The sequence below is a fragment of the Nothobranchius furzeri genome, chromosome 8 (genome assembly GCF_043380555.1).
Source record: "Nothobranchius furzeri strain GRZ-AD chromosome 8, NfurGRZ-RIMD1, whole genome shotgun sequence".
NCBI lineage: Eukaryota > Metazoa > Chordata > Actinopteri > Cyprinodontiformes > Nothobranchiidae > Nothobranchius > Nothobranchius furzeri.
In genome coordinates, this window is record NC_091748.1 from 39585206 (window position 1) to 39605390 (window position 20185).

Here is a 20185-nt window from a genome sequence, read left to right on the forward strand (position 1 = left end):
GAATTTCTAGACGCAGCCGTGGTGTGGAGTGTGTCGAGTTTGGTGGCAGGAGAATCTCGTCTCTGCTTTTTGCGGATGATGTGGTCCTCCTAGCTTCATCCAGCTCTGACCTTCAGCTCTTGCTGGGTAGGTTCGCGGCCGAATGTGAAGCGGCTGGGATGAGGATCAGCACCTCCAAATCTGAGACCATGGTTCTCGACCGGAAAAGGGTGGCTTGCCACCTCCGGGTCGGGGGAGAGGTCCTACCTCAAGTGGAGGAGTGTAAGTATCTCGGGGTCTTGTTCACGAGTGAGGGTAGGAGGGATCGGGAGATCGACAGGCGGATTGGTTCGGCGTCTGCAGTGATGCGGACGCTGAGCCGATCTGTCGTGGGGAAGAGGGAGCTGAGCCAGAAGGCCAGGCTCTCGATTTACCGGTCGATCTACGTCCCAATCCTCACCTATGGTCATGAGCTTTGGGTAATGACCGAAAGAACGAGATCGCGGATACAAGCGGCCGAAATGAGTTTCCTCCGTAGGGTGGCCGGGCTCAGCCTTAGAGATAGGGTGAGGAGCTCGGACATTCGGGAGGGACTCGGAGTAGAACCGCTGCTCCTCCGGATCGAAAGGAGCCAGTTGAGGTGGTTTGGGCATCTGGTCAGGATGCCTCCTGGATGCCTCCCCGGGGAGGTGTTTCGGGCATGTCCTGCCGGCAGAAGGCCCCCGGGTCGACCCAGGACACGTTGGAGAGGTTACATCTCCAATCTGGTCCGGGAACGCCTTGGGGTCCTGCCGGAGGAGCTGGTGGACAAGGCCGGGGAGAGGACGGCCTGGAGCTCCCTAGTTGGGATGCTGCCCCCGCGACCCGGACCCGGATAAGCGGAGGAAGACGAAGACGAAGATTATTTAAGAAGTGTGTTTTTGGAGCTGGTAGAACTGGAGATGCTGATGTGGACGGTTTCACCTGGGCTTCTGTGTCTGGTTGCTAAATCTTCTATTTTATTTTGGTCCTGAGAGGATTTCCTTTTCATCTGATGGAGCAGGCAGTCTGGTTTAGCATCACACACACACACACACACACACACACACACACACACACACACACACACACACACACACACACACACACACACACACACACACACACATGCATATATATTAGTATATGATATTCTAACGTTCACTAAAAGATGTAAGCCTGGAACACAAGAGGCCATCGGAGCAAACAAGATCCCACCTGAGATGGATGGTGAGAGGTGGTAGAAAATAAACAAGAGACCAAGGAGGGCAGGAAGATGGAGGCAAAACTACAACTACAGTGATGCTTCTGATCATCTGGTAGAGCAGATAGAGCAGGTCTTAGTGAGAAATGGGACGTCTACTTGGTGACATGAGCATAAGCTGGGGTGATCTTTGATCCGTATGAAAGACAAGGACGATAACATCATCTTCATCAGGTCCTTTCTGTTTCACTAACTGTTCTGTCACAAGAAACTGTTCTAAATAATGTGTAGAAGCGTTTGATTCCAGGTTTAGGAGGAGCTCTCCGTGTCTGTTTGTGTCCTCACGTCCTGCTGGACCGAGCTTCTCTGGGCTTTGTGGTCCTGCAGGAACCAGGAAGGAGCTGAACAGCAGAGCTCTGACACAGACGGAGCAAACAAAGGTTTTAGTGTTTAAATGTGCACGCGTTTAAAAATAGCTCTTTACAAAAGTTAAACAATAAATACTAAAATATTAAAGGCTAATAAAATATAGTCTAAACATGTAAATGATTCAAATTAACTTGAATATTTTAACAAGTTACTGTGCTGTTAAATTAAAGCAATAAAGACTCAGATTATTTACATTCAACATAACTTTAAGATTCACCGCAGAACAAAATTACGATGCGTTTGACCGCGACTAAAGAACGGATAAACATCGTAAAAGAACGAGAAGTTAACGAAAAGCATAAAAGTCAAAGGAGGCTCTAAATCTGTAAAACGTTTATAAAATATTAAAATGAATTTAATTAGAAATAATTACTTATTCTGACGGTTTCTTTTTTCCTGCTTCAAGACAGAATTTATGTTCCAACATTAAATGCTGTGCTGATGCAGGTTTTGCTTTACCGTCTCGGGTCGCCCAAAGCAAAAGGCTCTGGTAACGGAACTCTCAGTAATGAGACGGGGTTCGATTCCCTGCAGGGCCCTGCTGCTTATGCCGACTGACACTAACGCTGTTTCACTACACTTTACCATCTACATAAAGATAAACTAGGTTCAGTTATTCATTTTAAGGAATTTTGTCATAAATCATCATAAAAATCTAAATTCCTCCAAACAGTGAAGAGCTGTTTGTCATACGTCACTAAAAAGATGTCTTACAGGGCAGCTCATGCCGCTAGTACATCGTGATTAGCTGTATTTTAATCAACTTCATATTCAATAATTACAGAAATTTGTGTTTACTGTTGCAGCAAAACGTCTGAACCAGGGCCGGAGTGGGACACATTTTCAGCCCTGGAGTTTCAGACCCCAGACCGGCCCACTTAATGAATTATTATTAAAATCATGTTAGAACTTTATATGTATAGTCTACAAAAGCACACCACTCGGTAAAGCCTTGTAATTCAGCGCAAGAAAGAGTTGCTTTACAATGTAGGTTTATTTGAACATCAGTGCACATCTCCAACATTGTTCTTTACAACACATTCTCTAACAATATAACAATCTACCTTCTGTTCAAACAGCTGTTCTGAGATTTTCAAACCTTTAAAACGAAATGACTCAGCACTCCCTTTCACACTTTTTCCAGTTTCCCTAGACTCACCTGCACACAATTAAAATAATCATCTGTAAAGCTTTAGCACATTTGATATGGAAAACACATTTTTTGTAACCAATTAAAATATTTTCTATGGCAAAATATGCAGGCTTATTTCATTTTACTTTCATTCTAATAGCGATCTGTTGTGGGCTTCGTGCATTTACTAATAAAAATACAACAGGTCACTACTATTATATGGACATTAAAATTATTATAATGAAACTAATGTTTGCTTGTTTGCACATGAGTTGGCTCACCTTCTATCCCAACAGGAGCAATACCCTCACTGCTGGCTCCTGGCTCTTCTTCTGACACTACATTGTGTGAAAATGGTCACAATTCAGCATTCATTTTCCTTTTTTACACACTTTCTGATCAATGCTGAATCATCTAGCATTTTAGAACACTTTCATATAGAGCCAGGATAGTTTTCATCATATAAATTTTAATAATATTCAGTTCACTGACTCAATAAGTAATCCTACCTGTACATGCCCACTCTGGAATTGTGGGCTTCTGCCTGGTGCTTATTAGGCCTACTGGATCTTGTGTTTGACTCTGAGGGGCTACAAGACAGTTTGGTGGCATCAGTCACATCATACTGTTAATTATATTACATAACGTTATGTCATGATGCCATATTATTCATTATTGATGCTTAATTAACTTGAATGGTGATTTGCAGCCGGTAAAGTTTAACATCTTGACTTGCCTTACCCGTTTTATCTTCATTTGAAGTTAAAGACCGCAAGCTTGTTTGAGAAAAAAAGGTGCTCATTTTTGCACATTTAGCTGCATCTGTTTCCAGCGCTTTCCTCTTTTTAATTCTTGCCTTCTCCGCACCACCCTTGCTCTTTCTACTTTCCATCTTTCCGTCAACTGCGTGGTCACGTGGTGCGCACAGGCGCATATAGGGGAAAAAGGAAAAAAAAACGAGCTGCAGCCTGCAGGTAGAGACAGCCGGGAGGAGCGTATGAGATCAGTCCGGCGGCCTCAGTGCCATGACTGAACACCGGCACCAAAAAATAAAAAGATAAAAAACAAAAACGAGAGCACCGGCCCATGCGGCCCAAACATCGCGCGGCCCACCGGGAATTCTCCAGACCCTCCCGATTAGCCACTCCGGGCCTGGTCTGAACCCTATGTCGGAGTCCTACACACATTGTAACTAACGGTTTGACCTAAAATAATAACCTAAATCTATCTGGAACCGCTACCGGTCCTTCTGCACTCCAGACGAGTCCCGTTAGCATGACTGCAGCAACACAGCTAACTGTGTTAGCAAGGGGAAAAGTCATTTGGAAAGCCACGACACACTCACACAGATAAGATCTAAAAGAAGATCCACATATTTCAACAATGGATCCTCCAGAGACCGGTAGAACCTCAGAACCATCCTGGATTACTACAAACACAAGCTAGCGAGCTACTGCAGCATCCCAGTCCGGAGGAATTATTCTGCTGATCTATCGATTAAATTTGTTCTGGAGTTATTTCAATATAAACACGCAGCAGTTCAACTGGCAGCACATTGTTTTATCCATAGATTAGTGAATTATATTCGGACGGTATGATGGGGCTAATGGTCAGCTAACAACTCGTCAGCTGAGGGCTACAAGCTTAGAAATGAAACATTCATCTAAAGTAAACAAACTGAACTGATTTTGGTTCTGAAGATGTTCAGCATCCTCCCTGGAGTCCAGATCAGGCTCACGGGTCTTCTCGCCGTATCCCAGATCTGACCGATCTTGTCATGTTCAAGAAGCCAATGTGAAATGATTTGAGCTTTATGACATGGTGCATTATCCTGCTGTCATGGTCTGCGTCTTCCCTCATGTGTCTCCTGATGTTTCTCCATCCCTCTCTATATTCCCTTTTGTGTCTCATAGCGCCCTCATGTGTCCTTTGTCTGCATCTTATTTATGTGTTTTCTGTTTGTAGGCATTCAATCATCCCCATCCCCTCCAGTTGTAGCTCCAGCCTCTTTGTCCCCAGCTTGGTGTCTGTGTGGGTGTGTGCGTGTCCATTCCCCAGCTCAGTGTGTGTGTGTGTGAGTGTATGTGTGTGTGTGTGTGTGTGTGTGTGTCCATTCCCCAGTTCAGTGTGTGTGTGTGTGAGTGTATGTGTGTGTTGGTGTGTTGGTGTGTGTGTGTGTGTGTGTGTGTGTGTGTGTGTGTCCATTCCCCAGTTCAGTGTGTGTGTGTGTGTGAGTGTATTTGGGTGTGATTTTGTGTGTGTGAGTCCTTCCCTCAGTCTTTTAGTTTAGTTTTTTGTTTAATAGTTTTAGGTTTTTCTGCCCTCCTTTGGTTCTGTTTCCTCATTTAGATAATTGTTGTCACCTGTCTTCCCTCCAGCCCTCACTCCACACACCTGCTTCCTGTTTCCCTAATTGTTCCTCTAGTGTATTTAAGCCCTGTCTTGTCTCTGTGTTGTGTTGGTCTATTGTTATGTTATGCTGTCAGTTTTGTCTCGCTTTTGGATTACTTGTGTTTTTGGCCTTCTCGTGTTCACTAATGTTTTTGGATCTCCAGATCTCTGTCTGGATTTTTGGACTTTTGGCTCCCAGCCTTTTGGATTACTTTTGTTGTTGGTTACTCCTAAAATAAAGGATTTTTTATATATATTCAACTCCTGCCTCGTGTCATCCTGGGTCACTGCATTTTGGGTCCTACCAACCTTGCTTCGTGACACCTGCTGGAAGTAGCCATCAGAGAATGGGTACATGGTGGTCATGAAGGAATGGACATGGTCAGAAACAATGCTCAGGTAGCCCAAGGCATTTAAACCATGCCCAGTTGGCACTAAGGGGCCTAAAGTGTGCCAAGAAAACATCCCCACCACCACCAGCAGTCTGCACAGTGGCAACAAGGCATGATGGATCCATGTTCTCATTCTGTTTACGCCAAATTATGACTCTACCATTTGAATGTCTCAACAGAAACCGAGACTCGTCAGATCAGGCAACATTTCTCCAGTCTTCAGCTGTCCAATTTTGGTGAGCTGGTGCAAATTGTCGCCTCTTTTTCCTGTTTGTAGTGTAGATGAGTGGTACCCGGTGGGGTCTTCTGCTGTTGTAGCCCATCCGCCTCAAGGTTGTGCGTGTTGGCTTCACAAATGCCTTGCTGCATTCCTCGGTTGTAACGAGTGGTTATTTCAGTCAAAGTTGCTCTTCTATCAGCTTGAATCAGTCGGCCCCTTCTCTGACCTCTAGCATCAACAAGGCATTTTCGCCCACAGGACTGCCGCATACTGGATGTTTGTCCCTTTTCACACCATTCTTTGTAAACCCTAGAAATGGTTGTGGGTGAAAATCCCAGTAACTGAGCAGATTGTGAAATACTCGGACTGGCCCGTCTGGCACCAACAACCTTGCCACGCTGAAAATAGCTTAAATCACCTTTCTTTCTCATTCTGACCTTCAGTTTGGAGTTCAGGAGATGGTCTTGACCAGGACCACACCCCTAAATGCACTAAAGCAACTGTCATGTGATTGGTTGATTAGATAATTGCATTAAGGAGAAGTCGAACAGGTGTTCCTAATAATCCTTTAGGTGAGTGTATAAAAATCTCATTTACTGATCTGTAGATCCTCCACTAGAGTGCAGTATCTACAGGGACGGGATGTTTTTGTCGGTGACCTGCATGTGACACGAACATGGCTACCTCCCACCAACTGCGATCCCCTGCTCCATTTCCCAGTAATTATAAACATGAATTGTGATTTTTGTGAAATGTTTTTGCTGGCTCTAAACCAGGGGTGTCAAACATACGGCCCGCGGGCCGGGTGCGGCCCGCAAGCGGGTTAAATCCGGCCCGCGAGATGGTTGTGTAAACTTTATTTTCATACTTTACAATGTAGAGTGAAAATAAACTTATCTTTGTGAGCAAGTTTTCTCTGCAACGAGTATAAATAAAACAAAGCTGCGCTCAAGGCTCACACAAGAACTTGAATGCCATCCTGAAGTTGGCCGCCACTCAGGATGTGACTTCTGATGTTGATGTGCTGGTGAAAGCTAAAAGATGTAAAGTAAAATGAGTCAAATATACTTTAAGTGCTGCATGGAACTGATCTTGCCATGTGATCTGTAAGCTCTTTGAATCACTAAGGAATTTTTTTTATTATGTATTGATTTTATTTATTTTATTTTTTTCAAATTTTCAAGTACACTTCAGGTGTTGTACTTGTACTACACTGTCCTCGGGCTCCAGCCTTGTTTCATATTGATTGTATTAAAACAAAGAAAACAATCTAAAGTTTTTTATTTTATTTTTTTTTTTTACCGCTCCGGCCCACTTGGGACTAGATTTCCCTCAATGTGGCCCCTGAGCTAAAATGAGTTTGACACCCCTGGTCTAGAGGCTCCTGTAAGACTATATTGGGCTAACTTCTGGCTGGCTGCTGTTCTTCCAGTTTGTCCTTCTGTGAAGGCGCTGATGTTGACGGCGTTGGCGCTACATCGTCTTCCGCCGCATCTTCCACTGCGTCTTCGGGTCGTGTCTCCTCCGGGTCTGACTTCGGCCCGGCCTCTGGCTCTGCTGACTCGAGCATGTTCACAGCTGTCGGACGGCTGCCCGAGCAGCCCGACAGAAACTTCTGTAAAGCCCCCCGCTGTCTCTTCTTTAGTTCCTCTTCATTTTTTTTTTATTTTTTATTTTTTTTACGTTTTGCCACACCCGAAAGCATCGTGAAAGTTAGCCTACTCAAAAACACCTGCTAGCTTTGTTGTGTCCCGCTCTGACTCTGACCGCTTCTCTGACGTCCTTAATTGGGTGGCGCCTTAACCCTCTGGGGTCCAGGGTGTAATTTGCCGTGAGCTTTCCTTTGTATTTCCAGAATAAAAACCATAACCACTGCCTTATGTGGTATCAATCTTTTCAGCACAACCTGGACTTTATGAATCTATACTTATTTTTTATATTTGGACATAAAGGGGTTGCGTATTAGACCTTAAATCACTCAAAAACATAAAATCTGAATAGGAAAAAAGTTGTTTATTTTACTGTGAAACCAACAAACATTTATGACGAATGTTTTTTATCATTTAGACTGGTAATCTAGACTGTACATGTATAAAAAATATGACTAAATATAGCAACTTTCTCCAGCCTTCAGAGAGTACAGACGCTTTTTTCTCAGCTCCCTTATCGGCTTCCCCAAGGCTCTTGTCCTGTCTGCCTACAGAGCACTTCTCTGCATTTCTCCTGAAACCACTACTCTCTTTTTGGAAATATGGACTTAATTAATTGGTCATTCAACGTGATTGACAAAATTTTCTCTACGATGAGAACGGAGAAGGGGGCTCCCACCTGTCCCGAGGGGACATTCGCATCGGGATATGCACTCGATTCTTGGGAGGTCTGGCGAATCGTGTGCCTCTCTCAGCTGTCCATCGAGGACGTGGAAGATTTGTGGATATTCGGCCTAATGATCACTGGATTTCTTCTGATTGGAGTGGGAGGATATCTGGTTTTCTGGAAATTTGGGAAGACGGGAGCGATTGGAGTGCGACCCGTACCCACGGAATGTGCCGCTCGTGCGGTGACCTCACAGACTGGGACGTTACTCGAGGTGAACCGTAAGCTGGACAATGTCCTTGCGGCGTTGCCTGTGTTAGTGCGCAAGATGGATTTGATCTCGGAGAGGGTCGCCGGACGACGCGGGGATGTGGAATGTAAAATTGGCTTCACTGGTGGACATGAATGACCACTTAGAGACTACAAGACGGAGGGGAAGATTATCTCTGTCTACCCTAAGCAAAGTTATGTTTATCCTTATCCGACGCCATAGCAGCCTCTCAAGGCTGCCTCAACACACCCCCACAAAAGGAGGAATGCCGACAGATGCTGTGTCCCGACCTTCACCCTCTCCCTTCAGGCTATATCTGCAGGGACCTCAATGTGCTCTCTGTTCCTTATCTCTCCCTCCCACCTGTTGTTCTGCAGCTGGTCGATGCGCCGCAGTGGCAGCTCCCATTGGAGGCTTCAGGATCCCGCCCACCCCCACCTCCCCATTGGACTCTGATGTTGTACACGTGCTGTCTGTGCTTCCATGTCGGGTGTTTTTTTTGCATTGGAGTGCTACACCCTGCTGGTGTAACCCTGTTAATGCCTTTTTTTCCCCTCCCTGAACTTTCCTCATGTAACACCCTTTTCATCTAACTATTAAGGTAGCGCGACTCATGTTGCGAATGACCGCAGTCACCAATTCTTGTTATGTGTCTTACCCACGTATGTCTGATCTTTGAATTGTGTGTGCTGAAACTGAATTTCATTTCTCTGTATGTCCTGCACATGTGGAGAATATGACAATAAATGACTCTTGACTTGACTTGACTTGAAATAACTAATTAAAAAAAATTATTAGCTCTCTGGGATCCAGAGTGTAAATCACCGTTTTTGACTCATTTTGGTTTTTCTTTTGTATTTTCTAATAAAAACAATAAATATTGCCTTATGGGGTATCATTAATTTCAGGACAACCTGGACTATCTGAATTTATACTTATTTATTAATTTGGCAATAATGTACATGGATTTTGGAGAGAGAAGAGTGGCTCCGTCTCACGCCGAGATCTGACAGCTGCGCGGCGCCGCCCACTCCTCTTGTTGGATCTCCGAGGAGCTGCATCTCTGCCTTCATCCTCTACCTCATCATGACCCAACTCTTCTATGAGGAAGGATGGATCTGCCACATCATCATCATCATCCTCGCTATTTGCCTCAGACTCCGGCTGCGAGTCTCCGTCCACTTCCTCTGCTTCCAGTTAAAAAAAAAACAGCCGTACTATCTGAACTGCCTGGTGGACATTTATCCTTCTCATCATCCTTTATATAAGCCTAATAAAAGCCTACTAAACTGCAGAGACAATATATCTGTCCGGATCGATCCAAAATACAAAGTTTACCGTCAATATCTGTCTAATTGTTTGTTGTTACTACGTTCGCGCCACTCCTTTCCGCGCGAAGCGGCTCCTTTTTGCGCACATCTCTTTACTCGTGCAGCCTTCCTTTCTCTCTCTCAGCTACATGATGATGCTTTTTATCAGCTGAATATGTGAGACTTCCACCAACAGCAAAAGGATCTCGTGTTTTTGTGGGTTTTTAATGTTCACAAACACATTCCCGCTCACAGATTACTAAACGCTGTTTTGACAAGTTATCAGATTGTCTAAAAATAGGTCATTTTTTAGTTTAGTATAACTCCGCTTTTACGTTGCCTATTAACCAAATTTAAAAGCTGGGGTGTAGTTTATAATCTTTTTAAAGCTTAATTGAAAGCGAAACTCGGGGAGGCGGAGTCTTGCTGCTACAGCGTCCCAAATCAGACCTGTTCAAAAGACGCGTATACGTGGACCCCAGAGGTTTAATGTGACGTAGCCAATGAAACGGTCTATGGTTAAGATAAACATTGTCACTATTTTTAGTTAATTGATAAATTATTGAAACAAATTGTAGATTGGAGTCCTAGCTACAAATTCTATCATAGGACATTTGTACATTTAATTTTTAATTTATTTATTTATAATTTTGTTCCTCTGTCTGGGCCCCATCCAGCCAATCAGGCCCTAGGCACGTGCCTACTTTGCCTTTGCGTTAATCCGGCTCTGGGTATGATATTCATTTTTCATAATATTTCCACAGAAACTATAGTGTTCCTTTGTGAATCTATTCATTCTCTTTAATGGAGGATTCATGAACAGTGTAGTTCTTCTTAGCAGCCCCATCTTCCAGAATGACCTAAAACAAAGAAAAAAGTAAACTCGTCACTGACATGAAAACAAATATACAATGATGACATATTGGCTTTTGTGTCCCTACAATGAGAACATGACTGTGACAATCCTGGTAAATTTTTCTGAAACAAAACTATTCATCAACAAAAACAGCACATGTTCATCTCTGAAGCCAGCTTGGTTTGTCCCTCCTAGGCTACTGAACTAAACCGAGGACAGACAAGTAGGGAAACCTGCATTTGGGCATAAAATTAGGCAGCAGCATCCAATCCTGGTCCTCCAGGGCCAACCTCCTGCACACTTAAGACGTGTCTGCTTCAACACACCTGACTTTAATCTGTGGGTGTTAACAGACTTCTGCTGAGCTTGACGACCTGCTGAATGGGAATCAAGTGTGTTGGTGCAGGGAAACAGCTAAAACAAGCAGCTGCAAGGTTTCCAAAACCCAAAGATCTCTAAACAGGTCTAAAAAAATAATAATTTAAACTTATCAAGCATATCTATTTTTGAATTTGAAAAGTAAAAGATGTTTATCCACCCAGCACAAAGTGCCTGTACAGCCAATCTGACCTGTGCTGCGTTTTAATGCTAAATCAACTCTGTACTTGTTATTTATCAGGCAGGCAGGCCGGAAGGAAACAGTGAGAACTTGGCTTGAGAAGAGAGAACAGTAAAGTCTAGCTGTCCGGGTGAATTAGTGGGTGAGCATGTGAGCTTTGGTGCATTATTGGATTTCTGTACATAACGTTCCAAACGTTCCCTGTTAGCATGTGGCCTTGTGTAAACAGAGGATCACTGGCCACGGTGGTAACACACGGCATACAGTCCGTTTACTGTTCACACTTGTAGAATAATGGAGCAACACACACACACACACACACACACACACACACACACACACACACACACACACACACACACACACACACACACACACACACACACATAAAACCCTGTGGTTTTATGAGAGTGATTCTAATGTTGCGACTCAAATTTAAACTTCTTAATAATCCCACCATAATTTTACAGATTATGGCAACAAAAACGTCAAATAATCTCCAAAGTTATTAAAGTGATCTGGATGTGCTCAAACTGCAGCTAACAGTGGAGCTGTCGTGAGCACAAACAGAAGTCTGGATTCTGAGCAGCTCTAATCTTTCTAATTGGTGTGTGTGTGTGTGTGTGTGTGTGTGTGTGTGTGTGTGTGTGTGTGTGTGTGTGTGTGTGTGTGTGTGCGTGCGTGCGTGTGTGTATGTGTGTGTCTGTGTGTGCTCTGTCTTCTCCATCCCCAGTGAGTCGTGGAGGATGGCTGCTTATACTGAGCCGGGATTCTCTGGAGGTTTCTTCCTGTTAAAAGGGAGTTTTCCTCTCCACTCTCGCTACGTGCTTGCTTAGTATGAAGATTGCATCAAGTCACTGACACAAGTCAATGACTTGATGCAATTTGATAGGAAACTTTTTACTGATTGGCTTAATGAACTGACCTGTATTGGAATGTTTCTTATGTGAAGTGCCTTGAGACGACTCTTGTTGTGATTTGATGCTATAATAAACTTGAATTGAATTAATCTGAAGCCATGTAGACGTCTGCACACATCCAATTACTTCTGCCATTAGACACGCCACCAGGGAATACACGAGACACAGAGAGGTGAGTGACAGGACAATGAAAGAGAAGAACTGACAAATACATTAAAATCCATCTGAAAAACTGCATAAACTTCAAAAAATTGTAAAATAATTTTGAAAAAAAGCAAAGATTAAGCTTGATTATCACCACTTGTTAAAATAAAACAGTTCACCTGCCTCCTGAGGACTGACCACGAGTTCCTACTGGGGTTAAGGTCTGGGCCTATGTGTGTGTTTTACTTGACTGTATCTCTACTGCACTTTTGCACCAAAATATCATCCAAGTGAAACAGCCTTGTGATTAAGGCATCACATTCATCTTCAGACAGAAACTCAAAAAGAAACAGATCCTAAAGATACATTTCTGAATTAACTTAGTCCATTAAAAATATTTGTTGAGCCTTTTGAGTCATCCTCTCCATCCTCCCCCATTTCTGCTCTGCAAGCTGCTGCCAGAGAAACATCAATAACCCAGCGATCAACGGTAGCATTGTTCTCATCAAACAAAGCAGAGGATCATCTAACGCTGATGTTTGTGTGCATTTATGATTGCACATCAACAGATTTATTGAAGTTTACATAACCTTCACTCTGGAGTGGGTGTTAAAGTTCAGGTTTCTGTCAAAAGAGCTGAGTTTTGGGCTAAAAAAGAAAACAAGCTTCGCTTTTATTAAAATCCCACGTACGGACATTTGAAGACACATTTGTAACAGGATCAGAGACGATTCTGGGTCAGCAAATCATATTCTTTCAGTCTAAAAAACCTCAGAAAATAACTTAATCCTGTTAGAATATGTATAAAAAAACATTGCCGCCATATAGTATGACTTTTTTTTTTTACTAATTAAAAGCAGCCACTTCTTTTTAAATCAGGAAATGACACTCCACTGTCGACATGCATATATATCCCCTGCATAGTTCCCACATATCTTTGGGAGCTTCAGATTCCCAGGCTGCCCCTCTTCCCACTATGGAGTCTTGTTCACAGTCAAAAACAATAGATCTGTTTGTATTACAAGATGTCTGCAGAGCATGAGATGGCTGCAGAAAGCACTGGAGCTTGACCCACTTTCCAGTGCTGTGAACCGCAAAATTCATTCTGCCAGGTGGGCTGGAGATGGCAGGTCTGTTGCATGAACCTAACTTCACACACAGGTGACAGCTTTAATGCAGCTAAGGAAGGGGACTGCATAGAGTTGAAATCATGTTCTTCCTAACTCCAACCATATATCAGACTGATCCTTGGTGACCAGATGTTAAGTCTGCTCATAATGCTCCTTCTCCTGATTAAAACTGAGATCTTTGAGACTCAAATTCTGTACATTTGGGGCGACGGTGGCACAGCAGTTAAGTGCTCCACCCGTAATCGGAAGGTTGCAGGTTCGAGCACCGCTCAGTCTGTCGCTGTCGTCGTGTCCTTGGGCAAGACACTTAACCCACGTTGCCTGCTGGTGGTGGTCGGAGGGACTGGTGGCGCCAGTGCTCGGCAGCCTCGCCTCTGTCAGTGCGCCCCAGGGCAGCTGTGGCTACATCGTAGCTCATCCCCACCAGCGTGTGAATGTGTGTGTGAATGGGTGAATGACTGATTGTGTTGTAAAGCGCCTTGGGGGGTTCTAGGACTCTAGAAGGCGCTATATCAAATACAGGCCATTTACCATTTACATTTGTAGGAACCTTTGCAAGATGCATTCAAACCATTAAACATGCTCGCTCACCTCACTCATATAGTGTAAAACTCTGTAAAACCAAACATTTCTGAAGGCTGCTCCTTTCTGTGATGCTGGAAGAATAAGATAAAAGCCTTTTTTCTTTCTTGTTTGATTAAGTAACCTCTCACTGCAGATTCTCACCTCGACGTTGGGTGTGCTCCTGAGCTGCACTGAAAAGGCCCCGATACAGAACTCTATTATCATAAGTGACGTCCTAAAGGTAAAAACTTAGACTCCACTCTCTTACACACGTGTGTTTGAAAATAAATGCATAAATACAAACTACACTCACAAATTGTGTTCATAATATTTTTGTGTTTATAATATTTTAAAGTAAAGGAAACCCAAGCTCTGACCTCAGCAACTTCCATTTTTCATCCTGCATGTCTACTCATTCACTCATTCATACCAGAGCTACAATTTTCTGTAGTTTCGTAAAGTTTGTTGAGCTTCAACAAAATATTCAAACATGACTGGAGCGTGAGATCGATAGGCGGATTGGTGCTGCATCTGCAGTGATGCGGGCGTTGTACCGGTCTGTTGTGGTGAAGAGAGAGCTGAGTCGGAAGGCGAAGCTCTTGATTTACCCGTCGATCTACGTTCATACCCTCACCTATGGTCATGAGCTTTGGGTAGTGACACAAAGAACGAGATCGCGGATACCAGCGGCCGTAATGAGTTTTCTCCGTAGAGTGGCTGGGCTCTCCCTTATAGGGTGACAAGCTCGGTCATCCGGCAGGGGCTTGGAGTAGATTTGCTGCTCCTCCACATCAAGAGGAGCCAGTTGAGGTGGCTCGGGCATCTGGTCAGGAAGCCTCCTGGACGCCTCCCTGGTGAGGTTTCCCGTGCACGTCCAACCGGGAGAAGGCCTAAAGGTAGACCCAGGACACGGTGGAGGGACTATGTCTCTCACCTGGCCAGGGAACGCCTTGGGATTCTCCCGGAGGAGCTGGCCCAAGTGGCTGGGGAGAGGGAAGTCTGGGCCTCTCGACTTAGGCTACTGCCCCCGCGACCAGACTCCAGATAAGCGGATGAAAATGGATAGATCGATGGAATATAACTCAGTTGGTTTTACAGATAATGAGCTAAACGTTGTCATCACAGTAGCTGAGAGGCATTCCGTTCACATACTGAGAACAGACCACGAGACCTTGTGTGAGAATGTGAGAATTGCTAATTTTCAAGATTTGACTAGTTTCCAGTCAGGTTTTTGTAGAGCTCATTCTACTGAAACAGCTCTTCTTAGGGTCTCTAATGACCTTCTGACTCACAGTGATGCAGGGGACTGTTCTGTTCTGGTCCTGCTGGACCTGACTGCAGCCTTTGACACTGTTGACCATCACCTGCTACTGGAGAGGCTGAGAGACTGGGTAGGCCTGTCAGGATCTGCTCTGGAGTGGTTCTCCTCTTATGCTCAAATTTCCCTCTGGGGTTAATAAAGTATTGATTGATTGGTTGATTGATTGATTGATTGATCGATCTGTCTAAGCTTTCCTTCTCTGTGGCCATCTCCAAGTTTAGGTCCTCCACCACGTTCCTTACCCACGGTGTCCCACAAGGTTCTGTGCTGGGGCCTCTGCTCTTCCTCCTATATCTGCTTCCTCTTCAGCACATCCTGAGCTCCTTCAAAGGAATCTCCTACCATCTTTACAGAGATGATATCCAACTGTACATCTCCTTTAAGCCCCATGGGATGTCTAAGCTGCAGCTGTTACACACCTGCTTAGACTCTATCAAAGCCTGGATGGTGGGAGCTTTCTACAGCTGAATGAAGATAAGACTGAGATCCTCATCTGTACCCCAGACAAGCTGGTTCCCAAAGTCAGAGACTCTCTTGGTCTAAACAAAACCCCAGTATGTTAGCTTTCTCTGTCAAAATATTTAAACATAACAAGAAGTGATTTATTGGGTAATTTCTTTATGAAGTTGAGTAACAGTTACTAGGATATAGTTAATAAAGAAAATAAAAAACATCAGGACCTTTCTTCTGATGTGCAGCAAATGCAGAGAGATTTATGATTAATGCTGAGTGGAGTCCAGATTATGTCTAATCTAATCTGTGACGGAGACATTGTTCTACCCTGCTGATCCGACCCATTCACTTTAGTGACACGTTTTGGGGACCCAAAGCAAAATAGGGCATTTTCAGAGAATTTAGTGTCCCTGGACACCCAATAAAAGCTCTCAAGTACAAAAACTGGGATTTTATTTCCAACATGTACTGAGGATATGACCTCACTTAGAGTGTGATTTTTGGCCCTAAGCAGTCCTAGCTGGGATGTGTAAAGCGTTAGGAAGAAACATCTCTCGTGTATTCAGTGACTTAATGAAGTGGGACAAGCAGCACATAATGCTGCAAAGTTCCCTTCTTTCACTACGTCTGACGCAAGCCTTCCCTCCTTGCATGAGGGGTCACTTTTCACGTAGAGAACAGCATGTTCCCTTCAAGAACACTCACACGTACCCCCATTATCACCTGCGGCGGTTTGCCTCCTCTTCTCGGTCTGCAGCGCTGTAATGGCCCGGTGATTCCTTTCTGAAACACAGGCTGGGAGGAACTGAAGTGAGTCTAACCAGGACTCATGCATTTTGTGGTCTGGGGTTGAATGAGGCCTACAGAGGTGATCCTTCTCTGGCTCAGTGTGGAGATCATGAAGAAGAACACAAGCAGTGATGCTAGAGCTGCAACATACTTAGCCAAATGTGTTTTTTTTCTTCTTTCTTTAATGAGCAAAGCAATGTCATTTTTCTCTTTGGCTCTTACTCTGTAAACACGTGAGCTGATTTGCTTCTTGCTGTCATTACACTTCCGTTAACGCACACCTTGATTGAATTAGCAGCATATTTTTTACACTCTCTTTGTCTGTTGTCATCAAACAGAGAGTGACCCTGAGGATCCAGAGGATTCGTCTCAGTCTGCCTCTGAAAAGCGTGAAAACACTCATGTGCAAATGCTTTGTGAGTTTGTGCGACATCTCTGAGCTGGCAGCATAATTACAGAGGATACGCCGGAGCGTCTGTCTGCGTAGGTGTGCATGTGAATGAAGGTGGGGCCACCTTTCAGAGCTGTCTGAGGATGTTTCTGCTTGTGTTCAGCCTGTTGGGAAGAGCAGGATTCATGATAGTCAATCTGTTTAGATTCTCTGTGACCTGAGAGCGGGCCTGGAGCTTTAAACTACACAGAACAATCGTTTTTGGGCTTAAGAGAGCACCGGGGAGTAGATGTGAACCCCAGGAACGAGAGAAGATGCTGCTCTGACTCTCTACAGCTAGTCCTCTAAATTTCCTCTGAGTCAAAACGCTAGCCCAGAGAGAGAAAATGGAATTTCATCAAGACCCAAAACACCACAGGCTTTTCCTCAACAAAACTAGACAGTCCTGAAGAAAAGTTGTTTTTGTTGGTTTATTCTCCGGGGTCATTACCTCTCGTCTGGTTGCATGTAGGCAGAGGCGGTTTTACCATTAATAGGCATAGGTAGGCGGCCGCCTGGGGCCCCTTGTGTTGGGGGGCCTCCTAGCCCTGACCACCGGCACCCCTCTGTTAATGCCACAATATTCTTATTACCAACCTGTCGCCGCAGACGGGATTGGACATGATTCTCGTTACCATAATTCCTGAACCGTTCAAGATATCATTAAAATTCCATAGGTGCTGAAAAGATTAAAAATGGGGCTTTTCGTGCATATACAATACTTTATGGTAGTCACCGGGATTCCCTGTCTTGAGCGCAACGAATCACAACACAGATTCAGAGACGTGCTGAGTTTGTCATCCAAAATGCTCCGTTTTATAACTTTTGAAAGGCTGATCAGATTCAAATAATTCCAATGGTTCCTAAAAGTACATAAAAGCATCTGGTAACACTTTATAATAACTACATCTTATTTAGCCATAATTACACATGAACAAACATGTAAGTAACTACTAACAAATAATTAATTAACAATGACTCTTACTTAATAAACAATTAACAATTAATTAATGCTTTGTTTTTAATGATTAGTCCCTTGTAAAAGCTGTTTTCTCATTTCTTATTCATATGTAACAAACCATTAACAAAGTACTTTTAAGCAACTGACAAACACATTAATTAATGCTTAACTTCTAATGACTAGTTTCATGTAAAAGCTGTTTATTTATGGCTTATTCATACTTAACAAACCATGAACAACGTTCTTATTAATCCATTTATGCATTATTAATTAAGTGGCTAGCTAATAGCTAATTAAGCCTATTTTGAGACTCTTTCTAAAGTGAAGACTATTTATGCATAATTAAATATTTGTTAACATATTTATGCTTTCTATGGACCTGGTGTCCGTACTGAAGACTATGACTTCAATGAAAAAAGAATACATGACACTGGAACGAGGGAAATATCCTTTGTATTTACATTTTGTAGATTTGTATAACATACTGTATTTATATAAAACAATGAAACAGTGCCTCATCAACATACATAGCACCTGCACTGGCTAACACTAAATTATTATAACAAACTAAAATATGTGCATAAGTGCAAATAAAGCAGACTCCATCGAAACATGTAAAGGTAAATAAAATGCTTGATCTGTGGTTCTGAACGAAAAATGTATACATATATGTTTGAAGAAAAAAAACTAAATGAACATTACAGCAGTACATAACAGATTTGTTTACCTTTAGAACAATGCTCATTCAAATAATGTACAGACACCAGGGGTGGTACTCATCACAGTAAGTTTAGAACTGATGTATTTGTGGTTGTAACTTAATTTTACAGTGGCTTGTTTCTGACTGAAAGCTGACCTGATATTTTTGTAAATGGTACTAAATGTGAGAAGTTTGTGAACCACTGCTTCACATTATTTATACTTTCTTGCAATGTCATGTATTAACCTTCCAAATGCCTCACCTGGATGCTTCTTTGCAAGCCATTCATTCCATTCTATGACAGCAAGGTGGTCAGAAAGTGAAGTGTCAGTCCGATTACCCCGAAGCCTCCAAACCTGTTCTTTGTATGTTCTCCATGCCCGTTCAATATGTTGAGTATGTGCTCCTGTGTTTGGGTCTACATAGCACCTGCTATGGTTAACTGTATGATGGGTGTATCCAAAAGTACTAAGTACACGGTATGCACGCCACGCATCACTGATTATTGATGACCCTGACCTCACATGACGAATAATTAAAGGGACTAGATGCTTCCTGGACCTTTTCTCTACAACACGCTAAACAGGCTTGTGGTTTCCATTGTTCTGTCTTACGCCTGACATCCCAAAGACCCACTTCTTTCTTCTCCATCCACCAGTCATTCGTCCTCTTCCATACTGAAAAAAAATGTAAAAAGAACAAAAAGGACTAATTTAATTCATTATTTTACTCATGGTTACAGTAACCATATTAACACAAATTCACCTTTCTTTTGTGTCGAAAATGGCTTTCGTCAATCACAACAAACTCCCTTCTTTCTCCAATGCGTTGACCTGTGCGTCTTCTCATCCTTTCAACTGCAGTCACACAGATGTCTCGGATTTTTTTGGCCAATCTGCTCAGTGTTGCAGAACTGCCTGCGATTGTGTCGTCCATCATGTCAATCTGCCTCAACCTTAGACCCTGTGAAAATCTACAAATAAAAAAATATATAAATTATTTAAGTACAATACAAAAGCAGTCCTAATTTTATACCAACCTGTACATGAAAATAATCCAGTTTCCTAAAGAGACTTTGGATCTTGAAAAGACTGATTTGTCCCTGATTGATATCTGTTTAGGCCTCCCCAGGTGTACTGGATGGCAGCAAATCCTATATAAAGTGCACACCACAGAAAAAAATTAAACTTAGCAAGATAAAAATACAAACAAAGCTTAAATATCCATAAAGAAACTTCAAAAACACTCAAATTTCAATACATATATGTGCCCTGATTTGTGAAAATTCTATGCCAACTCAGTAAATGTATAAATCAACTAAATGTAAACGAATAAAATAGTTTCAATAAACTCATAATTTGATGCAGAATATGAAGAAAACAGACTTGTAATTAACTGTACCATGGTTTTAGGAATAAACTAAATGCTTTGTTTGTACTTGCTGATTTAAAATTGCGTTGAACTACAAATTGATAATGATTTAATTCCAAAACAATATTTGTTAATTCATAGAAACATTTTTTATATAATATATTTCATACCAAGCATACTGATCTCCAGTGTTTGATCTCCTCTTCAGTTTCATGTTCTGATGACAGCCTCTGCACTTAATTTTGCTCATGAGCAACTTCTACTTCTGGAGCCACTTGATGAGTTTCAGTGACTTTCTTTTTGTCATCTCATCATTTATAAGTCT